The sequence below is a fragment of the Hippocampus zosterae genome, chromosome 6 (assembly GCF_025434085.1).
Source record: "Hippocampus zosterae strain Florida chromosome 6, ASM2543408v3, whole genome shotgun sequence".
In the NCBI taxonomy this organism is placed as follows: domain Eukaryota; kingdom Metazoa; phylum Chordata; class Actinopteri; order Syngnathiformes; family Syngnathidae; genus Hippocampus; species Hippocampus zosterae.
Window position 1 is genome coordinate 1,325,859 of NC_067456.1, and position 19,744 is coordinate 1,345,602.

The 19,744-nt window shown below is 47.9% G+C and overlaps 1 long non-coding RNA gene across 1 annotated transcript in view; it reads left to right on the forward strand.

Moving 5' to 3' along the window:
- LOC127602793 (uncharacterized) overlaps window positions 1-18,112 on the forward strand; it is a 51,319-nt gene extending 33,207 nt beyond the window's left edge. Inside the window, exons 2-3 of the long non-coding RNA XR_007962873.1 lie at window positions 13,167-13,362; window positions 16,781-18,112. This is a non-coding gene — a long non-coding RNA (uncharacterized LOC127602793). The remainder of the gene's footprint in view (window positions 1-13,166; window positions 13,363-16,780) is intronic.
- Window positions 18,113-19,744: the final 1,632 nt, after the last annotated feature.

Genomic DNA, 19,744 nt, shown 5'->3' on the forward strand with positions numbered 1-19,744 from the left:
AGCGGTCAGATTGCCCAAAACCAAACTTCATGGCTGATTTTCTTGTGACACAAGTCGCCGGCGCCCGAGGTCTCGACGGAAGCTTGATTCCCTTGTCATGTTTGTCGCATCGCGTGGCCGACGAGTCTGTCACGCGCCAGCGAGTGAGCGGACGCGCCGGCGAAAAAGGTCACTCCAACTGCTGAAGTGCGAGTCGCCCAGGCGCTCGCTCGTTACTGCGACCGCTCCAGACGATTCGAGCGCGTCAAAGACGCTCAGGAAATTGGTGAAGACGGTCTTTTGGAGGGGGGGGGGGGCGGAAATCCTACCACAATGTGTTTTTTTTTTTTTAACTTCTGAATTTTCCACGTTTTTTGTAAATATAAAAGGGACGGTTTCAAAAAGTGGAGATTTGATTTTTCCCCGTAAGAATCAAATGCAAGCTAGCGCGCGATGAATGCTACAATGCTACAATGAATGCTACAATGCTACAACACGACTGCTAGCAATGAAGCTAGCAGTCGCGTTTCGGTAAATATGAAGACAATGTAGGAGTCTGTGAAATGATTTGTGTTTGAACATCAAACACTATTGAAGTTTCCAGAGAACCAACATTTCGTCGCTTTCATGGGAAAAACACGTCCGTCCATTTGTGTCATTAAAAAAAAAAATGTCGGTGTTTGTCCCAAAGCTCAACTCGACGTTGATGTTTACAGAAAACTGACGGATGAGAAAGCAGAAGTTACATTTGTTGAAGACCCGGAAATTGTCTTCCTGCTTCCACTTCTTCCTTCGGCCCATTCAGACGGTCGACTAGTCGGGAGCCAACACTGGCGCCCTCTGCTGGTGTGCTGCCATGAGGATGCCTCCATGACAGCGCGGCCATTTTTTTTTTTTTTTTGCCTCCATCTTTGGGGACGTTGTCACATTTGAAGGCCGTTTGCTCCACTTTTGGTGCGAGCAAAGCGAGACAACAGCTGTAATTTGACGCCTCCCCTTCGCTAATTCTTTTGAAGCCAACCCACCCGCAATGATGGGGGGGCGGGGGGGGGCTGGCTTTCTATTATGCATGTGCCGCCATTAGGCCTGTCAAGGTGGCATCGTGAATTAATCAAACCGCATTCAGAGGTGACTTTGAATTTTTTTTTTTTTTTTTTTGGAACACTTTTAAATCACACCCGCACTCTGTTTTTCGAGCGCGGTGCTAATTATTCAAGCTAACGTTTATACAGTGCCTTTAATGATTCCATTTGCGAACGCGGTTTGTCTTCGACTTTTTGCCCCCAAATAATATTTGGCTGATTTGAGACGATCGATACGGTCTGATTTGAATCAAGATACTCGGCTGCCGGAGAATAATAATTGGCTTCGTCTCCGTCGCGATATTTGGCTCGTGTACAACAATTCGATTCACGACAACTAATTATAACGTCAAGTTCGAGATAAGTAACTTCATTCTTCTTGCCACCGTTCTGTTTTGATTCCAAAACACTAGAACTTGATCCAAAGATTTAAAAATAAATTTTTTTAATTGAACTTTTCAATTCTATTTTTCAGCCATAAACCGATGCCATGTAATCGATACTTGTGATGCAATTGGATTTGTTTCGACAATGAAAATTGACTCATTACAGAAGAATCCGTTCAGGAACGAAGCGCTTTTTCACGATGCAATTTAATTCAACGATAACTGAAGGTAAGATGCCTTTCCATTTTTTTTAATGAAATGATTCAGGAATGATAACCGATTTGTCTGGAACGATTCGATTCACGATTGACTTTCAACTCATTGCCGATTGTATTCCGAAATGATATTTACTCCTTTACTCGTCTGTTCTCGTCGGATGCATTTCTACAATTGGATTTGAAATTCCACGATGACCGAGAACAAAAAGATTCGAGAGTACGCTTTGCTTCGCTAACTCTATACTTGTTCTCTTCAATAGCATTCATTTCAAATTGCGAGTTTAACTCGCTCAAAGCATTTGAAAATGTATTCCAATCATATTCTCGGCCTTAACGACACACAATAAAACCGCACATTCTTTTATGTTTTTGGGGGGGGGGGTTCCTCGCCTCACAATCCCTCACTTCATCCACTCTGTGATTTTTATTTGAAGCGTTTTCCATTTTTATTATTATTATTATTCTCTTATTTTTTAATCGCTCTGGCCTTTGAATTAGCGGCGCTGCGCAGCTGCCTGGTGGAACATGTCACAATTAGCACTTGCGCGCAAATATTCATCTTTTCCAAAACATTAATTTGGGGAATGAGGCTCGGCCACCTGATAAGATTCGGCCGAAGATGGCCTCTCGCTAAAAAAAGATTTTTGCCTGGAATTTCTTTGTTCCGGGCTCGTTAACACAAATTACTTTGATTTAACAAAGCCAGTTGATTAATCTCGGAAGATTCAGTTCAAGAAGTATATTTGGAATGGATTAACCAATATCCTCATTGTGGATGAGCCAAATATCAGCCTCGAATCGAATCGTATCATTCTTGCGTGCCCGGATATCAATCATCAATGGTCTCTTTGTAGATGGGCCAAATGTTCTTCCATCGACTCATACCGTTCTAAACGAGCCACCATGTCGTTCTATCTGGGCCAAAAATCAGTCCCGAATCCAATCTTCACTATTCCCGATGAGTCTGACCATTCTCGAATCGAATGATATCGATTTGCCATGTATCACTCTTGAATAATCGTTGCTCTGTCAAATCCAATTCCCCAAACGCGCTGGCTCCCGCTCACAGAGCTTCGTTTTGGGGTGTAAGGGGACGTGGCGAACAGCTGGGGCCCCCCCCATCTCCCGTCGGTTGGGGCTAGCGCGAGCCACGCCGGGGCTGACAGAAGTGATGCACGCCGCCTCATCCCGCCTAATGAGCGGCGCCGTTCTCCGTCATTATGGGCCATCATTAGGAAATTAGGGGGACAGAAGGTATTTACTGTAAAGCTGCCACCTCCCGAGGAGAGATAAATAGCGGCTGATGAATGCTACCCGTCCATTAACCTTCCCGTTTTCTCAGCGCCGGCATATGCGTACGGGAAAAAAAATCATTAACGCTCGCCGCAACGATCATTAATAGCGGCCATAACAATCATTAATAGTCAGCTTGACAATGATTGTGTGTCTGAACAATTATTATTAGTGGGCATGGCAATCGTTTGTAGAGGGCACAACAATCGTGAATTGTTAGCTTAGCGATCTTCAATAGTTGGCATCACAAACAGCAGTGGAGGGCATAACAACCCGAGGCGAGCATAACAATCACTTCTGAATAACGATTAAGAGTCGCTTTAGTCGCAACGATCATTAATAGCGGCCATAACAATCATTAATAGTCAGCTTGACGATGATTGTGTGTCTGAACAATCATTATTAGTGGGCATGGCAATCGTTTGTAGAGGGCACAACAATCGTAAATTGTTGGCTTAGCGATCTTCGATAGTTGGCATCACAAACAGCAGTGGAGGGCATAACAACCCGAGGCGAGCATAACAATCACTTCTGAATAACGATGAAGAGTCGCTTTAGTCGCAACGATCATTAATAGCGGCCATAACAATCATTAATAGTCAGCTTGACAATGATTGTGTGTCTGAACAATTATTATTAGTGGGCACGGCAATCGTTTATAGAGGGCACAACAATCGTAAATTGTTAGCTTAGCGATCTTCAATAGTTAGCATCACAAACAGCAGTCGAGGGCATAACAACCCAAGGCGAGCATAACAATCACTTCTGGATAACGATTAAGAGTCGCTTTAGTCGCAACGATCATTAATAGCGGCCATAACAATCATTAATAGTCAGCTTGACAATGATTGTGTGTCTGAACAATCATTATTAGTGGGCATGGCAATCGTTTGTAGAGGGCATAACAATCGTAAATTGTTAGCTTAGCGATCTTCAATAGTTGGCATCACAAACAGCAGTGGAGGGCATAACAACCCAAGGCGAGCATAACAATCACTTCTGGATAACGATTAAGAGTCGCTTTAGTCGTCATTAAGAGTGGACATAACGATCATTGCCGTCTTGGAACAAACATCGAGGGCATAACAACCCACGGCGGGCATAACAATCGCTTTAGCTTCGTTCAAGATGATTCTAGAAATTTGACTTGAGAAGAAAGGTTTGTTAGCGACAATGGAGATTCGATTTTCTTTGCTGTTAGCCCAAGCACTTGCGCGAGGTTCCCTGAAGGCTGTTTAGTCAACGGGGGGGGGGGGGGGGGGCATTCCTGAACATCGTCTTCACACCTCCGTTCAAGCTTTATCACCTGTCTCACACACGCACATGATCATTCCCTCACGAGACTTCCCGCGTGTCCTTGGAAGTCGCGCTTGGAAAGCAAAAAACAAAAGAATTCCCCCTCCAGCCGGCGTCCATCTTATATCTCCTAATTGATTTGAAGGCCGCAAGGTGAAATTTCACGCGTCGGACTCACTGAATGCAGTACGCAGGGTCTTCTCGGCAACGCGTTTAGGGTTTTTTTTTTGTTTTTTTTTGCCCGCCTGAAAAGAGAAACGGCGACACGAACGCGCGGCGGCAATTAGCGCTTGCGCTAATGATGACAATTTGAGGTGTAATTGTCAAAGCGCTACTTACGCGGGCGCTCCGTCAATTAGCGCATTAGCATGGGCCACAAGCTGCAGCTTGCCACATGCTTCTGTGTGTGTGTGTGTGTGTGTGTGTGTGTGCGTCTTTGATGTTGACAGAAATGTACATTAGGGGGCGCCGAAGACATGAAATCATCAATGTGGCCGCAAATACCGCATTGTCTTTGATGGGTCCAAATTGTCGTCTGTGTTTACATTTGGGAAAAAAAATGGAGGTGAAGTTAATTGAGCATGTTTTTAATGTTCACTCGAAACGTATGTTTGGTGTGTTCAAAGCTAAATTGTCTAAACGGAACTAAATTGTAGTGAGTGAATAACAACGTGTTCTGTTTGTTGGAGAGTTTCTGGAAAACGCTTGTCAGCGTCACTGAAGACGAAATTGTCTTTGATATCGAAAAATAATAATAATAATAATAAATTATAAAATTATTATTAAATTAAGTAATTCTAAAATAATAAATTGTCTTGGGTTTTTATGAGAAACGGTTGAAGTTAATTGAATCCATCCATGTCTTTGACGTTTAGGTAACGATTTGTCGATATTTACGGAGAAAAAAAAAATCTGTTAGGCTGATTAAAGACGCTAACTTAGCTTTTGCAAAATTGCCTTTGGTTCATTGAAGATTTGTCTTTGGGCTTCACAAAATATTCCAAGTGAGGTGCAGGAAATGCCGGCGGCGATCAAAGTTAGACATCAAAGATCAGATCGAATCGTCGTGTGCGCATTGTGACTTGCTCCGCGTGAAACATTTTCGTCTTTATGGTCGTCGTACCCCAGAGGTGACTTTGCTTTTTCTTAGCCGTGTGTGTGTGACATCATGGGTGATGGCGTGCGTGTGGTGTTGGAAAGGGAGGGCGGTGGGGTGGGGGGGGGTGTAGACGCCACCCATGGAGAACCGTCAACGTGTCACCTTGACGTCTTTGTCCTCCAGAGACGACCGGCTGCTCGCCTCCATCGAACGGTCAAAAGACTTTGAATTCAATTCAGGATGGCCACAAAATTGCCCGATCAAAACCAACACGCAATGAGAAAAAAAAAAACCAAAAAACATTGAGACGTAAACAAAAAGTCAGTTCAACAAAAATCCACGTGACGTATGAGCCGCCGCCTTCCTCGACAGATAGAAACGCAACTGGAAATAAAACGCAAGCAAAATGTCAAGCGGGCCTTCGAGGGGCAAAGCGTCACGCGACCGCTAGCATCTGTTGTGGTCGCGCCGCCGTCGCCGTGGCGACCGTCGTCGTCAAGATGTTTCCCCGTTTTTGCGGCTAACATCTCACTGAGGGGTGACCATCTGCTTTTGCCTCTCGGTGGACGGGACAGGAGGGAGGGGTGGGGTTGCGGGGGGGGCCTCTGGCCGCCTTGCGTCCTTGTCCTGCTAGTATGATGTAACGGGAAGTAACGATACTTACCAGGTGCCCTCGCAGATGTGGCATGATGGGGGCAGGTGAGGGGCGGTCCTCGGCGCCCCGCCGCTTGCCTGACCCCCCACTCATTCTCTTTTCTCACCTGCTTTTCATGGGCCCGATCCCACTCGGGCTGCCACCCCTCCCATCAACCCCCCCCCCCGGACCGACCGCTTCTGATTTCGGGACAGCCGCCATCACTCTGACCTACCCCCACCTGCTCTGCACGGAACCGCAACTTGCGTCTCCTTTGCTGGCAGCCTTTTCTTCTTGCTTTGCCCGTCTTTACCCCCGCAACCAACCTTCACGCTCTTTCCCGTCCTCGTGGACATCTGACAACCCCCCCCTCCGCCCCCCACCCCACCTACCCCTACCACCACCTGCCCCCATTTCTTGCCTACCTGCCCCTGCCTTAATTAATTGAAGCCATCTAATGTCAGGGTCAGAACTAAGGCTCGGGTTTTCCCCTTGTGGAAGCGCACCACCATCGGACCTCTGCTTAATGCGTAATGCTCCGTTTGACCACCGGAGGAGCAATTCTAAATTCCAAGGACTCTCCGTCGACCTCCCGACAATGAGCCCGACGCTGTTTAAGTATGGCGTCCTGGAGGTCGGAGGTCAGAGGTCGGACTTGTTGACCGAGCCAGCTTTTTGGTCTCAGGGGGGGGGGGGGGGAGCCCGGTTGGAGTTTTGGGACGAAGCCCTGGACAGCACTTAAGTGGGTTGCGCCGATTATTTGCCATACCCGACGTGGCTGGTGAGGTCCGGCGGTGACTCCACGCTGCACTTTCAGCGTGCCTCGCATAACGCCGCCGCTAGCTTGACTCTCTTTTCTCTTCGCGTATGCGGTGCGTCATAGCAACGGCATCGGGGAGGCCTGCCACGGCTCGAACTCTGACAACCCCCCCCCCACCCGTCTCATCTGCCCAGCCTGGCCCAAGCACTCGGGTGAGCCGCTCCCATTTCTCACCAGCTCCACCGCTTTTCCGCCGCCCAGAGGGTTGGAATTCCGTTGTGGGTACTCCCCCCGCCCCCCCACCTCCTGACGAAGCTGCAAAGCGAACCCCCGAACCCCCCCAATTTCCAAAATGAACTTGATTCCTTTCTCTTGCACCAGACATCTGCCGCCCATGCACCTGCCCCCACCCCCCCACTTGCCTTTCATAGCCTTATTTGCCACTCCCCATGGTTCTTTGCCTACCAGAAATCTGAATTCCACCTCTGGCACTTTCTCGCCTTCCTCCACCTGGCCCCACTCTTTTCCACCAACCCATCATTGCATCACTGCCAGAGAAGCGTCGCCCCGGCCGCCTGCCCCACCTTGCCCCCACCCCGACTCGGCCCGTCCTCGCCCGCTACGCGCGGCGCGGCCGCCTACCGCTCCCTTGACAAGCCGAGCTGTCGGCTGACCGCTTCATTTTCGACGTTGGCAGCCGCACGCGGGTGTTCGCTAGCTCGCACACACACACACACACACACTACACAGGGCGGGTTGAAGGGAAACGGCATCCAAGAGGATGCGGCGCTTCCAAGTGACCAAACACAGGCTGCTCCCCGAGTGTTTGCTCATCTCGTCTTTGTTGTCTGGAGGTCTTGCGGCGTGTTTGTCTTCTTCATCTTCTTCTTTATTGTTCCCCACCGTCGTCTCGTCGCCTTCTTGGTGGCCATCTTGACTTCCCTTAAGCCACCGCTGTCAGTCCTTCTGATGTTCTTTGCGCACGTTTAACCCAGCCCCGCAGCCAAATATCCCTTTTTTTAACGCACATTCATATATTTATATTCGCATCACGTGTCAATCCATTTGAAGTCAGCGATTTTTTTTTTTTTCGGGTGAAAAGGGCTACGGAACTGCAACAAATCTAACGGGGCCCGGCGGTGAGGTCGTTGCATATTTCCATGAGGTGGGACGGCGTAAAAGGATTATTTGTCTTTTCCTTTTTTTTTTTTTTTTTGCTCGTAGTTGCCCGAGGTGCGTCTCGTCCCGGTGACCCGTTGTAGAAAAATCAAGACATAGAGCAGATTAAACGGCGGCCATCAGCGTGACGACAATTACCCCCCCCCCCCCCCCCGGTCTGGTGTGGCGCCGGGGTTAGGGAGCACTTGAACCCTCCTTCAACTACACACCGTGGAGCCGCGGCCCGCTTGTTTTAGCTGCGTTTCGCCAGCTAATGCCGCCATTAGGCTGATCTACAGTCCAGCCGCCAAGCGGCCCGCCGGACTGGAACTCATCCCTCCTCAACTCCTTCCCTCCTCCTTCCTGTACTCACTCACTCGCTCGCTCACTCACTCCGATGAATCAACCAACAAATGAATTGATAATGAGGATAAACCGATTAGCCTAGCTAGCCTGTCTGCATATTAATCAACTCACTCAGCTAGGTACCTAGCTAGCTAGCTAGCTAGCTAGCTTTTACCTGCCTATCTACCGTCTTACTTACTTACTGACTTATCTTTCTGTCTGCCAAGCTAGCTTACTTACTGACCCATTACAACCCTTTCATACCAAGCAGCCATCTTGGTTACAAGCTACCTATCTGATTCCCGACTAAGCAATCCTTCCTATCTCTACCTACCTACTTAGCTGACCACCTGCGTGACTACTTATGAGGCAATCCTTCCTTCCGACCTACCTCCTGAGATATCCTACCTCTTCTTGACTAGCTGACTACTGCTAACCAATCCTACCTCCCTACTAGCCATTCCTACCTCCTTGGCTACTGACTGATCATCCCTACCTGACGATTTACAAAGCCCTACCGATTCTTTGCTACATAGCTAGCTACTTAGTAGCTTCCTCCCCTTAGTACCTCCCTATCCCCAACTCACCTACTTTACTACCTATTCACCTGCCGATCTACTGGTTCCTACTTACTGTTTTTATTGGCCCTTCTGCCTGGTTTCTGTCTACCTATCTTCTACCTACGTCCTACCTGTCGACGAACACGACCTTCCCACAGTTACCTTGTTCACCGACTTGCTGAGCACCGATGGTCCTGTCGACTGACTGACCCGTCCTCCTGACTACTTCCCGACTAATCCTACCTCCCTACTTGCCATTCCGACCTCCTTGGCTACTGACTGATCATCCCTACCTGACGATTTACAAAGCCCGACCGATTCTTTGCTACATAGCTAGCTACTTAGTAGCTTCCTCCCCCTTAGTACCTCCCTATCCCCAACTCACCTGCTTAACTACCTTTTCACCTGCCGATCTACTGATTCCTACTTACTGTTTTTATTGGCCCTTCTGCCTGGTTTCTTGTCTACCTATCTTCTACCTACGTCCTACCTGTCGACGAACACGTCCTTCCCACAGTTACCTTGTTCACCGACTTGCTGAGCAGCGATGGCCTGTTGACTGACTGACCCGTCCTCCCGACTACTTCCTGACCAATCCTACCTCCCTACCTGCCATTCCGACCTCCTTGGCTACTGACTGATCATCCCTACCTGACGATTTACAAAGCCCTACCGATTTCTTTGCTACATAGCTAGCTACTTGCAAGCAATTCTTCCTCCCCTTAGTACCTCCTTATCCCCAACTCACCTACTTAACTACCTTTTCACCTGCCGATCTACTGGTTCCTACTTACTGTTTTTATTGGCCCTTCTGCCTGGTTTCTTGTCTACCGATCTTCTACCTCCTTCCTACCTGTCGACGAACACGACCTTCCCACAGTTACCTTGTTCACTGACTTGCTGAGCACCGATGGGCCTGTCGACTGACTGACCCGTCCTCCCGACTACTTCCTGACCAATGCTACCTACCGGTCTACCTAGCGGCCCGGTGTTCCCGGTCTTGATAGCGCCGGGACAAACGTTAGCTCTGGCAGTCCAACGTCAGCAAGCTTCATCAGCCATGAAGCCAAATGGAGCCACTGCTGATTTATACAGCAGAAGGAGGGATTGGGGGTGGGGAGGGGGGGTCTTGGGGGCATGGTTAGAGAGGAGGTGGGGGGTTGGAATTATCCGAAAGGTCATCCTCAATTTCTGTCCAGAAAATGATCTTTTCCCGCTCCGTAATAAACATTTATCTGATCCTTTTATTGGCTTTATGAGAGCTGACAGTTTAGTTAAGCGTTTGCCGCTAGCGAGGGTCGGGACGGTTAACGTTCCATTTCCGAGGAGGGGGAGTGGGGGGCGGGGGGGCAAGGCGGCAGGTCCTAAATGGAAGGGGGGGAAAAAAGGTGTCGCCATGCTGCGTTTAAGGTTGCTGGCGTCGTCGTAGCAGCTGTGTTTCAGCACTTCAGTGTTGGCGCAGGCACCTTCAAATGTCCCGCCACAACTGCATTTCTTTCTTCTGAGTGACGGCAGCGCCTTGATATACGTCTTGAACTCAATCAGGTGACCACGATCAAAACATTTCATTCATCTCAATTCAGCTGCCCACATTGAAATGAATGCAAATGTCTTTCAGTCGTTTCCCGCCTCCCAAAAACAACAAAAATATTTGTCAATCATGTCTGTTTTTGCCTTTCTTTATTTTGGGTGGCCGGACAACTTTTTTTCTTTCCAAGTGGAAAATTTTGAAAGGTGGAAAAATCAAAATGAAAATAATTTTTTAAACGAAACTATAAAAACAAATACTTCAACAGTCACATTTTAAATAAAAGACATGAATAATCCGCTGAATAAAAAAATTCATAAGTACAAAAGTATTTTTAATGAAAAACTATTTTACCCCAAAAACTTAAAATGAACAATTTTTTATTTTAATATTTTTAACAAGCGTACTTATACGTTTAGACGTTTGGAACAACAAAAGTTAAAAAACAAATCATAACATTAGATCATGTCATTTGATTTCTATTTCTATTCTATAAAAAATTAATTAACACGGTAAATAGTCAATAATCGGATATGTTAAAAAAAAATCAATTTTCATACAAGTGGAAAAAAGTGTCATTAAAAACAAGATTTTTTTTCCAATAAAATTGAAACAATGATGATAATAATAATTACAATTATAATAATGATAATACATTAGAAATAATCAAATACATAAAGAATACAATAATGACATTGTGTGAATGAATTAAAATGCCTAATTTCTTTTATTCCATTTAATGAGAAAACGTTTTTGTTTTTTTTTTTACATTGATCATTCTGATGTAAAAAGAAGCAAACCAATCACCTTTTGAAACTCTCGGAGCTTAATTTGTCTGTCTTTTAAGGATATATATATATATATATATATATATAATATTTTTTTTTTAATTAGGTGAAGTGCGCGTTGGCTGGCGACGTGCGCCAGGCGGGCTAAGTTAGCACGTAAAAGTGAACTTGTCACTCGGCGGCGGCACCGGAGCTTGGCGTGCGGGAGGGCAAAGCGGGAGCTTTTGCCTCGCCATCCAGACCATCTGCGGCCCCAGCTGGAGCGCCGGCGTTGGTCTGGCACTTGTACGCCGCCATATTTACAGATCTAAACACAAATGGCGACGGCCTGATTGTTTCACGATTCATTAAGTCAGACAAGCTCGGCTCGCGCGCCAGCCCAGCTGTTCCAGAGTAAACCTTTATGGCTTCGGAGGGCCGCCCCGCCATCAAATGTATTGATCTGTGGCCCGCTTCGCCTTGGGGGGGGGGGGGGGGCGGGGGGAGTCAGACAGTCCTGCCTTGACTTGTGAGTTGACTTCCTTCCCTGTCCATGCTCTAACTTAAGACCGACAGACACCTTCCAAAAGAAAGAATGGACTCTCTACTTTCACGGGAAGAAAAAAAGTTTCTTTTGGGGGGGTTAATCAGAAGTTAGAGCATGGTTGGTTTCATCAAAAACATGTTTTTTGACCCAAAAGTGGAGAAAACAAGAAACATGTCGAGCTGAACAGTGATTTTGACACTACAGTGTTGAGCATGTTTTTCTAAATTAAGCACAGTTTAGCACGTCATATGACAATAGTCAAATAATGCGTGGGCGGGGGGGGGGGGGGGGGGGCGAAAGGTGCATAACAAAGTTTAACGTTTAATTCTGTATTTGTTTTGGTTGATTTCAAAATGTATATCTTTGCTGAGGTGGACTCGAAAGAGTCCCGCGAGTCCACGAAGGAGAAGAAGAAGAATCGTTACTCGGCTCGGGTCAAGTTAGTGTATTGATTTCCGTTAGCGCCGGCAAATCATTCACTGATGCTTATTGGCGTTCTGCCAGCGGGGCCTAAGCGGCGCCATTGATTCCCGCCGCGTCGTGTCACCGCTCGCCAGAAATTAGCCTTGTAGAGGGCCGGAGGTGGGCGGGGTCAGGCGGCACGCTGGGGGGCCGCGGTCGGCTCGGAGACGTTTCAAATGGACGTCGTCGTCATCGTCGTCGCGCGTGTGTGCTACGATGAGCTTAAGCGGGCCTCGCAACCGCCTGATTTAATTAACGCTTATTAGCTAATTAGCATGTTGATTAACGCTCCATTAATCCGCCGCGGAGCCAATTGAATCTTGACTGGCTACGTTGGACATTAACGCCATATACGCTTAATTAGAAACGCGGCACGCGTGCAGGTAGATGCTGTTGAAAATTGCATGTGGGAAAAAAAAATCGATCTATGCGAAACATGTCAACCATATTTCGCATAGATCGTAGAAAGAACCACCCACCAAAAATCTCTCAAGAGGTCTGGAGCCAAATTCTGCCCCAAAACCAGTTCAATATTGCAACATAAAATGTGAGTCGGACAACAAGAAAAAAAAGGCTCAAGAATACATGGATGAAATCGCAAAAAACTTCCGCCATTTTGGGTTGGGAAAAAAAAAATTGAGGCCAATTTTGCTTAGAAACATGAAATATTTGGTAGGTATGTCTCTCATGAACAGATCTACCAAAAGTCTCAAGAACCCATGCTTGGAAAGACACAGCAAGTCTTCCTTTTTGTCTCAGACGGACATTTTAGAGTGATTTTGGTCCTTCAAATGGTTTGAAAATTCATTTTTTCAATAGTAACATAAAATTTGGTGGACATGCCCATCAAGAGTAGGTCAACAAGAAACTCACGAGTGCATGTCTGAAAAGACACTTGGATTTGGCCGGTTTGGGTTGTCGGTCAATTTGGTCTTTTCCAGAGGCCAGTTTCTTGGCAACAACATTTTGCGCAAATAGTTATCCTAAGCAGACCCACAAAAAAAGTTTCAGGAAGCCATGCTGACATTTTGGTGTGTGTTTTTATTTTTTAGGCTGACTTGGACTCATTTCCAAAGGCTCTTCCTCTTATGAGGCAGGGGCGGGTGGACCGAAATATTCCTCTAAACATCTGGCGAGCGTCAAGAGCGCCACGCAAGGGCCTCCGCCAGACGCCGGGGGTCATCCGTCAGGCCGCTGACAGCGCCACACGCTGTTCAGAGTGAGATTTTCAGTATGGCTGCTTGGCAGGTAATTGATGAAGCCATCTTGGTGTTTTTCATACACTGCATGTTTTTTGTTCAGAAAATCGACCGGGCGTTCCCGCTAACCTGCTTAACATGAATATGTGTTTGCGACGTTTGTTGAACGTAGCCGGCGTCCAAAATGGGAGCGCTGCGGAAATGCGAGTCGCGCTGACACGAGTGGGAGTCGTTTTACCCCCCCGGGAGCCAGGCGGGACCGGATTTTTATTTTTATTTTTCCATAGGAGTGAAAATCCAGTCTGGTGTCACCCTCTCATGCCCACACGGACGCAAAACCCTTTCTTGTCTTGTCAACATGTCGTCTTGGGGTCCCGACCCGCACGGCCGCCAAAATCGTGTGGTCAGAACCCGGCTTGAAAAATCAACATTTCTTTGCCGCCGTCTCGGCACGCCATCGTCCCGTCCAAAACATTTGCCCGGACGTCAGCTCCCTCAGAGCGACCAACATCTGCACGCCATCGCTGCACTTGTCGTTTTTTTGTTTTTTTTTTTTCCCGCCTGGCGCCCAGAGCCCACTCGTACGCCTTGCCGGCAGATGGACGGCAAATATGGCCTCTCTCGTTCCCCCCCCCCCCTCTTTTCTGGCTGGGCGAGAACGCAACAGTCAGGCGAATGAATGTGTGCAGCAGTGCCGGAGGGGGGCGTATAGCAGCTAGCGCGCGGGACGCTAATATATTGAAGAAGAAAAATTGGGATCACGGCAGCATTTTTGGCCGTGCAGAGGACCAGTCGATAAAAACGCTGGCGAAATAATTGACAGACGCCTGTTATATGGACAGCGACCGCCATAACAGATGGAAAGGGGGTGTGTTGGGAGGGGGGGGGGGGGTGAGAAGTGGGGTGTACACGGGGTGTGCGCGCGCGTCATGATCACACCGTGGGGGGGTGGGGGGGGTGTTAAAATGTTACACAACAATCGCTTCTTTCACGGGAGTTTGCCGCCGATTCCGTTGCGTGTTCACTTTTGATGAGGTTACAAGTGATGACATCACACACACACACACACACACACACACACACACACACACAAAGTTTTTGTTCCCACCTCGACTTGGACACGGCTCAGACTGAGATGAATGTCGGCCATTATCGCAGGCAGCCATTTGTGCTGGTATTTGACTCGCTAATGATCGTCTTCCAAGTTCATCAGTTTATGCGCGCGCACACACACACGTGCATTCACACACACACACGCGCACACACACACACAAGCTAATTTGTTCCCTCAAGTGAATCCTTTCATGTGAGCTGGTTTCTTGGCACCTCACATGGCGTACTGATAAACACAAGTACACAAGTTGCGAGTACTGATAAATACTCCTCAAAATGTATATCGTTCGTATTGATTAATTATTGTATTTATTATTTATTATATTGTTTATTATTAATTAATAATTAACCTCCTCTGCCCCAATTTGGTTAAATTCATATTTTCTGTTTTGGCCCCAAATCTATACTATTGGTCAGTCCACACATGTGGGTGTTTTTTTTTAAATTTTATTTTTATTTTTATTTTTTTTACAAATTATTGACCAATGTCAACAGTTGAAAATGTTTTGCGCTCTTTGACGATGCGATGTTACTTTTTAAGAGTCTCATCTCAATCTCAAGCCACTTTTAAAAGTCTCACGCAAGTCATTTGTACGAGTCTTCAATATATATATTTTTTTTTAAATAAATCTCATGCAAGTTGAAAGTGAGTTTGAAAATTCCCGCGGGGGTCTCAAGTCATTTTTTAAAAAAAAATCTCATGCAAGTTTTAAAGCCATTATAAATCTCATGCATGTGCCAAGAAATGAGTCCTGGTCTCTAGTGAGTCCCAAGTCTTGTTTTCAAGTCCCGCGAAAATGACCGCGGTCCACGTTTACAAGCTGAAAAAGGGCCTCATCACACCAGAGCGTGTTTTGGCTCAAGTTTTAGTCGTATGAAAAGGGCGGAGGGGGGAGGCGGAAAATGCTTCAATGAGCACAATAGGAAATATGAATATTTAATTCTTCAAATGTTAATTATGCATCAAGGGTGGCGCATTTGCGAAGAGACCCGATTGATGATGTTGATAGAACGGGACGAAATGTGCGCGCGCGTTAATATCATAACGTTTGGCTAATATGCGACGTCCGTTAATGGATGGCTCGCACATCACTTATTCATGAATCAGATGGATGATCCGAGACCGCCGAGTCGTTGGAGCCCGTCGAGGCTTTCGACTCGGGATGGCTTGAACGCGTTCACTTCATTTTCCGAAGACGTTTGCCCGAGTCCCAAACGATTTGCAATTGTGAGTCGGCTGTCGTTTGCGCACGCCGAAGTCGTGTCGGCTTGAGTTGAAGCCTCGTGCAAAGTCTCGAGCCCTCAGTGAAAAGTCCAAATCCTTTTCCGAAGTAGCCTGGAAATCTCAATACGTTTCACAAAAAAGTTGTGGGGTTGTTTTTGTTGTTGTTTTTCTTCAAAGTCCTGAGCCACGTCCGTCTCAATCGTTTAAAAGTCTCACACGGGTGATCAATATAAATAATTGACCAAATAATCAATGCAGAGTCCGATTTCGAGGGACAGAGCGAATCGGTCGTTCCTTGTAACCATCCATCCATCCATTTTTCGATCCGCTTTATTCTCACGAGGGTTGCGGGGGTGGTGGTGGTGGGGGGGGGGACACCCTGAACTGGTTTCCAGCCAATCGCAGGGCACGCGCAGACAAACAACCTTTCGCGCTCACACTCGCACCGAAGGACAATTCGGAGTGTTCAATCAGCCTACTGTGCATGTTTTTGGAATGTGGGAGGAAGGCGGAGTACCCGCAGAAAACCCACGCTCGCACCGAAGGACAATTCGGAGTGTTCCATCAGCCTGCCGTGCATGTTTTTGAAATGTGGGAGGAAGGCGGAATACCCGCAGAAAACCCACGCTCGCACCAAAGGACAATTCGGAGTGTTCCATCAGCCTGCCGTGCATGTTTTTGAAATGTGGGAGGAAGGCGGAATACCCGCAGAAAACCCACGCTCGCACCGAAGGACAATTCGGAGCGTTCAATCAGCCTGCCGTGCATGTTTTTGGAAATGTGGGAGGAAGGCGGTATACCCGCAGAAAACCCACGCTCGCACCGAAGGACAATTCGGAGTGTTCAATCAGCCTGCCGTGCATGTTTTTGAAATGTGGGAGGAAGGCGGAGTACCCGCAGAAAACCCACGCAGACCCTGCAAACTCCACACAGGGAGGCCAGAGCCGGAATCGAACCCTGCAACCTCTGCATTGTGAGGCTGACAAGGTCAGAAGTCCTCCAGTCCCTTGAACGAGTCCCACGCAAGGTCCAAGTCATTTTTTACTTAAGTCAAATGCAAGTGGCCAGTTTTTTTTTTTTTTTACGCGTCTCGTGAATAACTCCGGTCCTTAATTTTTTTAATCTCAAGTCATCCCTCAAGTTCTCTCCATGAATAGCGCCGCATCTTGTGAGAATGAATCGAAATGAAGGATGGAAGAGCAGCCGATCCCGAGGTACGCCGCTCGCCCAATGAAAACGCAGCTTGGCCTTTCACCGGCATCCGTCAACGTCCACTTTGGAGTGCCGCTTCGTCGCCGTCGCCCCCTTTCAACGATAGCGCCTGCCCCCTCCCGCCCCGCCGAGCTCTACCTCTCCCCTTCGACTCTCATCCCCCCCCCCCCCCCCCCCCGTCTGATATTGGCTCATCACACTTAATCTGTCCTGAGATCCGCCGTTCTGTGCTAAATGACTCGCAGCCCGCGGGCCGGGGCGCCGGCGAACGAGGGGAGATATTTATTTTTCTCGGGGCTAATGACCTGTCGCCGGGCCCCGCCCACTGATGGTTATTTACTGGGGCCCAGATGCTGGCGCTCAAAATGAGTGGTCATGTCAGCAAGGGCCTCCATCCTTCACGGGACCCACCTCCACCCCTCCCGACCCCCCACACCCCCACCCCTCGCACCCCCCCCCCCCCCCCCCCCGCCCCTGATTGAATCTCGCGGATCCCATTGACATTGACTCCATGACTTTTAAGGCCATTACCTTCCTCCGCCCACCATGATCACCTCGTCCTGGCCAAGAGAGCTGACAGCTGATTAGCAACAAATTACTGACAGGAGAAGGCTGTGTAGGAGTAGGGGAGCGGGGGGGGGGGGGGGGGGGGGGGGAGAGGGGGGGGTCTGCGCTCATGGTAATGTAATAAGCACGGAGGGGCTCATATGCTGACGCTCGCCACCAGGAGGACACCAGCAGCTGCTGCTGCTCATTGGTGGAGCGCCACGGCACTTCCTGTCTGGTCCAGAAAGGCGCCGCGACGAGGGCGCGCGGCGGTGAAGGATTGGTCGCCAAACTCCAATGTGGGCGGGCGTATGAACGCAAATCGACGTGGACCGCTACGACCACTCCCGAGGGCCACGGATGCAAAAGTAAATCAAGATGAATGCTGGAGGGATGAGAATCGGGCTTTGGTTGGGGTTTCAAGAGGGGGCGGGGGGGTTAAAGGGTGGGGGGTGACTTTTCCAGTGTGCGTCCATGAGAGATGAGTGGCATTGTCATTGAATTTGTTTAAATGGAAGTCCTCCTGCTGCTACTGATGGACTTGCACCGACGTTAGCATTAGCCGGCGCTAAATTGGCGTGCCGCGTGACGTCGTTCCTGCTTGCTGACCTCCTTTGAATCTGCCGTGTAGCTGTTAGCCGTTAGCATCCAATCACACGCAAATCTTCTCTCATTCTCAAGTCATTTGGGACACCCATAAGTTCTGCGCTATTTCAAAAGTCGTGACTGAGTGTCAAGTGTTTTTGAAAGCTTGACAGTACATCCGGTCCACTTTTCTTTCCGGCTCTTGTGTTCTTTTTTTTTTTTTTTAATGGCTGCTACGCTCAGTTAGCTTAATTTGACAGCATTGTATTTTGTTCAGCTAGCCCAGTTTTGTGTCTTAATTGTGCTGCTGTTTGCTTGACATTTGTTTTGTTTTGTTACACTGACAATAAGAATGTTAAACTTGAAAATTGAAGATGGAGCAAAAATCTTTTATCTATTCATATTTTTAAGGGAATGGGGGGGGCACAAATCGTCTTATGTACACCACCCCCACCGAGCGTTCTCCCTTCTGCATTTTGACATGTCAAGAGGCCCCTAGATTAACAGCCGCACGCCCTCCCGAGCCCCTCTTCTCCCTCACTCACACACACACACACACACACACACACACACACACACGCACACACACGCTCACACTTCCTTTTTATCCCGCCGTTCCGGGGTGCCACGCTCATTTGCATAACCAGATAATCCTTGATAAAAATTTCCATTAGACAAAGGTGAAATGGATCAATTTCCCGCTGCCAAGATAAATCTCGGGTTTTTACACCGACGGGGTCATTTCACAAGCCGCATTTGCCGAGAGAGCAGGGGGTCCCGGGCTCCGATGGCGCGAAGGAGGGGGCTCCATTTCCCGCTTTCCAATTACCTTTAAGAAAAGCTTATTCTGTGGACAATAAAGCACATTATGGCACAATATGATACAGTCCATAAAGATCAGCGTGTTTGATGAGAGTTTAGCAAAAGCTCAGCATATTTTGCGAGGGGTGGCTCGGGCGGTCCGGCGGGGTAGGGTGGCGCGAGGGTGGGCTCCGACGGTGTTATCGCTGACGCGTCGCCTGTGCTCGCCATGCAAATGTGCTATTAGGCAAAAGTCAGCATGCATTAAGACGCGAGCCCAATAGCCTCCACCCCCCAACGGGAGGAAGATTGGGGGTGAGGTGTGGTGGTCTTGACAGGACGATGAGGCGTTCAGGGGCACGGAGAAAGGTGGGAAAACTCATTACTTTGCTCGCCCCAATTTGACACTTTGACCTTGCCCTTCAGACGTGTACCACCCCCCCCCCACACCCACACACCCATTCTGACAATTTGAGATGAATCGCACACAATTTGGTTGCATTAGCAGGCAAGTGCTAAACCCGTTCACGCGGTAGCGCAGGAATGAAGGCCGTTCAAGTTTCCACTTGGTTTTGTGCTTTTATATGGCAATTTTAAAATTTTTAAACAAATACTCGGAGCGTCGCTACTCTGCCATTAGCCGAAAATTCCGCTAAGTCGTCATTTAAATCGGGCAAATCTCTTTCTACCTCAAATAATGCTATGCTGTCGTTAGCTTAGAATGCTAACACTGTGCTGCTAATGTATAGTTCTCAAGTCATGGCATTTCGTCAAACGAATAATTATATTAATAGACCTGAAAAACACGGTTTTGTTGGTGAAATATTATTTACTGATTGTTGATAAATGAGTAACTTTTTTTTGAGGTGTCAAAAAGGTAATTAAGCTACCGGATTCATAAATACGCTAATCATGATTTAACTCCCGCAACAGATGATTTATTTGGAGT